Source organism: Pteropus vampyrus, unplaced genomic scaffold, assembly GCF_000151845.1.
Source record: "Pteropus vampyrus isolate Shadow unplaced genomic scaffold, Pvam_2.0 Scaffold217, whole genome shotgun sequence".
In the NCBI taxonomy this organism is placed as follows: Eukaryota; Metazoa; Chordata; class Mammalia; order Chiroptera; family Pteropodidae; genus Pteropus; species Pteropus vampyrus.
The window spans coordinates 64,327-71,237 of NW_011888998.1; the positions used below are offsets into that span (position 1 = coordinate 64,327).

At 44.8% G+C, this 6,911-nt stretch overlaps 1 pseudogene; it reads left to right on the top strand.

Moving 5' to 3' along the window:
- Positions 1–6,351: 6,351 nt before the first annotated feature.
- On the top strand, positions 6,352–6,467 carry LOC111747313 (annotated as a pseudogene).
- The last annotated feature ends 444 nt before the right edge of the window (positions 6,468–6,911 follow it).

Here is a 6,911-nt window from a genome sequence, read left to right on the forward strand (position 1 = left end):
CAGCCCTGCCTAGAGAAGCTAGGAGGCTTGTCCTGGGTCACATACCAAGTACGTTGTCTACACTCTGGGTTAGAACCTAGCTCTTCTGTCACCCAGGCCAGGGGTCTTTCTTTTTTTTTTTTTTTTAAGAAAATAATTACTGGGTGATGAGTACACAATGCAATATATAGATGATGAATTATATCGTACGCTTGGAACTTATAATCTGATTAACCAATGTCACCCCAATAAATTTAGTAATAATTTAAAAATAAATAAATATTATGTTAAAAAATATTTATTGCCTTTTAAAAATATTATACTGGAAACACGTGACAGCATCTGGTTATTCAAACAGCACCAAAGTGCACAGCAAAAGTTAAAAGTGAAATCTCTTCCAAGGGTAGGCTGGCCATCATCCAGGCCCTTGTTCTGTGTTCACATACACAGACGCATGCACACATATATGTACAATATATATATACACTGTTGAATGACTTGTTTTCACTTGACACCATATGTAAGTACCAGTACCTATGGATCCATCTGTCCCTTGGAAGAGTGTGGATGGCTGGCATTTCCTTTCCTGCTCCCCCTGGAGCTCCTTCCACTGCTCACGATGCCCCTTAGGCACCAGCTGGACCCAACACCCTGGTAGATCACCGAAAACAGTAGACTCTCTAGACGGCATTTCCCACTAATGACGCCGAGGATTTTAGAACAGTACCTGGCTCAATAAATATGTGCATAAGGAATTTGAGGCAGCCTTTAGACACACATTTTTCTTTTAATTTTAGAGGTTAAGGATTAATTTAATGTGTGTCAGGAAAAAATCCTAAGTACTTTAAACAGCGATTCAAGGATTTTTAAAAAAATCCTTAACATAAGTTTATTTAAGTTTAATAAAATGAATCCGTTTAAAGAGAAATACTAAGTAAATAACAGCCCAGGAAGAACATGGATATGGCCAGAATCCTAAGTGGAAAGTGCCTGAGTGAGGCTTGGGAGCTGCTGTGGGAGGGGCAGGACTTTGCAGCCAGGGACTTGGGAGCCTGGTTTCTAAGCGCTGCTCCTGTATTCTGGAGGGCCAGGAGGAGGGGGAAGGAATTGGCCCTGCTGGACATGAGAAGGTTCGATCCCTGGCTATAAGTGATCTGAGTGCAGGAAAGAGCGCTTACGTTTTTTCTTGTCATTTGCATTCCACGTACCAAGAAAAGTGGCACCAAAGGCCAAAGGGACAGAGCTGCTAGGATCCCCCTGGACTACAGTGGGTTATAATAAGACCCAACAGTTTGGGGCAAGGACTTCCTCCCTTAGGGTCTACCTTCCAAAGGCAATGAAAGGACTGGACCAAACCAGCAGAGGTCTAACTTCATCCTGAGGGTGCTGGGGAGCCTGGGATCTTTTTCATCACAGAGGTGACATGGTAAGAGCACCCTTAAGATCACTTGAAGTATAAAGCCTCTAGGGGAGACCTCCAAATAAAGGGATGGCAGCTGTTTTGGCAATTTATTGTGGTCTTTAGCCAATGGCACCCATGTTCGCTAGGAAACAGGCTTAAACTGAAGAAAGGATCTGGAGTAGATTTGAAGGACATTAGCTAGGTCAACAATGGGTGCCCAGGGGAAAAGTCAGACATCATAGACCTTGGAGATCTCCAGGAAGAGACTCTGAAACAACGGATTCTGTGTCTGACAAAAGCACAGGCAGCTACCAGCTACCCTTCTTCAGTTTAGCTGCCCTAGCCAGACACACGCACACAACCACACATGGCCTTGTGAGTGCAGCTAGGGGTTCTGAGCCCATCTCTGTCCCCTCGCACACCTGCCCCTTCTTCCTCCCTCTTGACCTCCCTCTGGCATGACAGAGAAGATAGCTAGAACCTTGAGATTACTGTTTTTCAAAAGTTGAGGCCTAATATTTATCTATACAATGATATCAACCAAGTTTTGAAAAATGTATGAATGTACAGGAAGAAAAAATAAAGAGTGTTAATTAACAGTTCTCTTTGGATGGACGCCACCAAGCTGAGACCTTCTAACAGCCATATGTCCCCAAACTAGCTGAGCACAGACCAAGGCCCTGGCCACAAAGTCCCCTAGGAAAAGGGCATGTGCACAGTAGCTTAGCTAGCCCAGGTGACAATGTCAAGGTGAAAGAAACTCCATCCTTGTATTTAACAGAAAATCAAGCCAAGGCGGAAATCAGCACAAATAAGCTTTTTAGAAAAGGCAAGCGAGCCTGGAGCAGGGCCCAGGTTTTATTGATAGAAGGCGAGGCCCTGCCCCGCTTGTGCTGAAGCATGCAGTCAGGCCTGTCCAAGGCAAACACGGCAGCCCTCCCCAGCCTCCGGGAGCCAACCCCATTCCAGGCTGTTAGCTGGCGGGGGGCCGGCTTGCACCCACGGGGGACTCTTGGCACCTATATGTTTCTATGTGGTTCTTTCTATAGGTCAGTGTGGTTCTAGACACGGCCCTGATTCAGCTTGCCGGAGGGTTCCGCAAGAGGGAAAGAGGGTCGCTCTGCTTTCAATTATCTAGACTTGGAAGCACCTGTTCCCTGCTAATGTTCTGAGGAGGAGGCGAGGTATACAGCAAACCCCAGGCCCCGCCTTTGGCCCACCACACCTGGAAGCTGGCTAACCCTCTCTAGGCCAGGGTTTCTCAACCTTGACACTGTTGACATTTTGGGTCAGATGATTCTTTGTTGTGGGGGCCTTTTCTATGCACTATAGGATGTTTAGCAGCACCTCTGGCCTCTACGCACCAGATGCCAGCAGCAAACCCCTAGTTGTGAGAACCAAAAATGTCTCCATAAACTGCCAAATGTCCCCTGGAAAGGGGGAAAAATCACCCCCTTTGAGACCTGCTACTTTAGAAGAAGGAACGGAGACCCAGAGAGGAGACCCAGAAAGTAGATGGGGGAGCAGGCTCCAGGATGGGGGATGGGTAGAGTCAACGAGAGCAGAAAAAAGAGAGACTTGGCAGCTCCCAAATGGGACAGAAAATTGGGAAAATAAAGAGCAAATGTTTAAATAAGATTTTTAGGAAACGTTGCTATATGGTGTGCTATGTAACTTCCCTTTTCCATCTCCTAAGGAACATATTCAGCAAAAATCTGTCATTCACCAGGGCTTTGGGAGTCAGCTTTGTGTCCCCTCCTTTCCTCGCCCCACCCCTCCACCTGGATGTTGATCTTGTGCATCACCGTCAGAAAGAGCATATGGATGGCCATTTGGGGCCGAACCCCAATTGCCCAGCTTTTCTCAGATTCTCTTCAGGAAATAACCGGTCATCTAGCACCTATATTGTCTCTCCTAGAATCCTGAGCTTTTCCCTCAAAAACATAGGGTTTATTTGGTTATTTATTTGCTTGCTCCCCTACTCTACTGCAAGGGCAGGGGTCATGCCTGTTTACTTCATCACTAAGTCCCTGGCATTCCTGGGCTGGCACATAGTCAACATTCAAAACATATTTCTTGAATGAATAAATAGATGATGTCCTGAGACACTTACTTCCTTGACCAGCAACCTTCGACATTAGAGTGCAGATCAAATGTCACCTCCTCTGGTTTTTTCCTCCCTGATTTTTCCTAACAGAAACAATTGCACTGTGTACTCAAAACACTTGATTCATATTTTTATGGCAACATGCATCACAGTATATACTATTTGGTTGTATTCTGCCTCCTCTTCTAGAATGTAAGGTCTCTGAAGACAAATACTGTGATATATTATTATCTCCACTCTCATCAGTGCTTGGCACACAGATGTAGAGAAATAAGTGCTTGTTTGATGTAAAAGTCAAAAAAAAAAAAAATGCTCTCCTGTTGCCCTTCCAAATCCTAGACATCAGAGTTCAGACACATCCTGGTTCAAGCGCCTTGGCAAAGCCCAGAACCAAGAGCTGCTTTGGGGATCAATTTCCTGGTCCTTTAACACCGGGAAAGAACACATGCCCAGCTCCTCTGAAGTTGATCTGGCCTGGCTGGCAGCCCCAACATCCCCACTGCCCCAGGGCTATGAGGCCTCAAAGGAGTTTGAGGAGCCTTCTCCAGGACCCCTATTACTCCTACCCATACCAACACCTCTGGCTCACAGCCCTAGGCCAAACCAGGTTCGGTGGGGGACTTCTAAGTAGCTACAGACTTCTCTTCATCACTGTTTCTGTTCCATCCCCCCAGTCTTTTGGAAAAGGGTGTGTGATATTGAGATTTACAATAAGAAATACATATTTGGTCTTTGTACAGTTTCAGGCACAGAGCTCCTAAAACCCTTGGAATTTCCTAAGTGATGAGAGCTACCAAGGTGTCTCTTGTTATGTTAATGAAGCGACTTTTGGACCCCACCTAAAAATGGGGTGTAGCCGGCAGGAGAACCTACCACGTGATTAAAAGGTTGGAAATTTCAGCTCCACCCCCATGACCTCCAGGAGGGGAATGGGGCTGGAGGCTGAATTAATCACTAATGGCCAATGATTCAATTAATGATGTCTGTGTAATGAAGTCTCCATAAAAACACAAAAGAATGGGGTTCAGGGAGCTTCCAGGTCAGTGAACATGTGGAGATTCAGGAGGAGAGGTGCGTGAGGAGAAGGTATGGAAGCGCTGCACCCCTTCCCACATACCTTGCCCTACGCGTCTCCTCCATCTGGCTGCTATATCTTTCTATAATAAACTGGTAATCTGGTAAGTAACATGTTTTCCTCAATTTTGTGAGCTGCTCTAGCAAATTAATGGAGCCCAAGAAGGGAGTGGTGGTAACCTCCAATCTATAGCCGGTTGGTAGAAACTCAGGTGACAATCTGGAATTTTAATTGGCCTCTGAAGGTGGAAGAGCACATGCAGAGTGTGAGAATTGGGTTGAATATTAAGACGCCCAGCTGGTATCAGAATTGCTTTGGTAGTATGGGAAAACTCCACACGCGCACATCAGAAGTGGGTGCAGAATCCGAGTGTGTGTCCATGAACTCCACCTGGCCAGACGGAGACCTCAAGATCTAGCACAGGTGGAATATTCATGCCACCTCCTGCTCACCAGAGCTCCTGTGAGAGACAGTGGAGCCCAAGACACCTGCAAAGGCTATTCCCAGCCTGGTCCTCAAGCCTTGCTGCCTACCTGGCTGAAGGTCGGCGTGAGGGTGCTTTCTGGAGAGGGTCTGTTCCGGGATGGGCCTTCCTGCTGACTGCAGTCCAGCTGGATCAGATTGCGGCACTCCGGGTGGCAGGTGAATTTACAGTCTGGAGGGAAAGAACCACAGGGGGAATGAGAGGCCAGGCTTCCCAGAGAAAAACTTTGGGAGAATCCATTTAGCCCCAGGAGGGAAGAATATGCGAGAGAGTAGTGGAGGGTGAGAGAACATGACACAACACCCTGCTCTACCTGCCACCACAAATGGTGAAAGTTAACAAGGGCTTTAGAGGCCTGCCTCAGTTCAGCTCCAAATCTCTGCGATAAAGTGAATCTCACAATAAAGCAAGTCACACAAGTGTTTTGATTTCTCAGTGTATATACAAGTTATGTTTACACTATACCATATCTATTAAGTATGCAAAAGCATTATATCTAAGAAACTGTACATGTATTAATTTAGAAATACTTTATTAATTTAAAAAAAAGCTAACCATCATCAGAGCCTTCAGTGAGTTGTAATTTTTTTGCTGGTGGAGGGTCTTGCCTCAACATTGATGGCTGCTAACTCATCGGTGTGGTGGTTGCTGAAGGTTGGGGTGGCTATGGAAATCTCTTAAAAAAATAAGCAAATAAACTTTGCCACATCGATTGACTCTTCCTTTCACCATTGATTTCTCTGTAGCATGTGATGCTGTTTGATAGCATTTTACCCACAGAAGTTTTTTCAAAATTGGAGTCAATACTCTCAAACCTTGCAGCTGCTTTAACAACTAAGTTTATGTAACATTCTCAATCCTTTGTTGTCATTTCAACAATCTTCACAATCTTCAGGAGTAGATTCCACTTCAAGAGTGGTTTCCACTAAAGAAACCACTTTCTTTGCTCATCCATTAGAAGCAATTCCTTATCCTTTAAAGTTTTATCATAAGATTGAAGCAATTCGGTCACACCTTCAGGCTCCACTCTTAATTCTAGTTCTCTTGCTATTTCAACCACATCTGTAGTTACTTCCTCACGAAGTCCTGAATTCCTCAGTCATCCATGAGAGTTGGAATCAACTTTTTCCAAACTCTTGTTAATGTTGATATGTTGACCTCTTCCCATTAATCACAAATATTCTTAATGGCATATAGAATGGTGAATCCTAGACATGGTTCCATAGTGTAGTGGTTAGCACTACACTATCTGCTTTACATGCAGAAGGTCCCGGGTTCATGCTCTAGTGGAGCCATGGTCCATGGTCTATGGCCATGCCACCCTGAACAAGCCCGATGTCTGATCTCGAAAGCTAAGCAGGATCGGGCCTGGTTAGTACTTGGATGGGAGACCACCTAGGAAGACCAGGTGCTATAGGCATAAATAATAATAAATAATAAAAAAATAGAATGGTGAATCCTTTCCAGGTTTTCAATTTACTTTGCTTAGATCCATCAGAGAATCACTATCTATGGCAGCTATTGCCTTACAAAATGTATTTCTTAAATAATAAAACAAACTTGAAAGTTGAAATTACTCCTTGATCCATGGGCTGTAGAATGGATGTTGTGTTAGCATCAGGCATGGAAACAACATTCATCTCATTGTACATCTCCATCAGAGCCCTTGGTGACCAGGTGCACTGACAGTGAGCCATAATATTTTGAAAGACATTTTTCCTGAGCAATAGGTCTCAGCAAGGGGGGCTTAAAATATTCAGTAAACCATGATATAAAGAGATGTACCATCATCTAGGCTTTGTTGTTCTATGTATAGAGCACAGGCAGAGTAGACTTTACATAACTCTTTAGGGCCCTATGATTT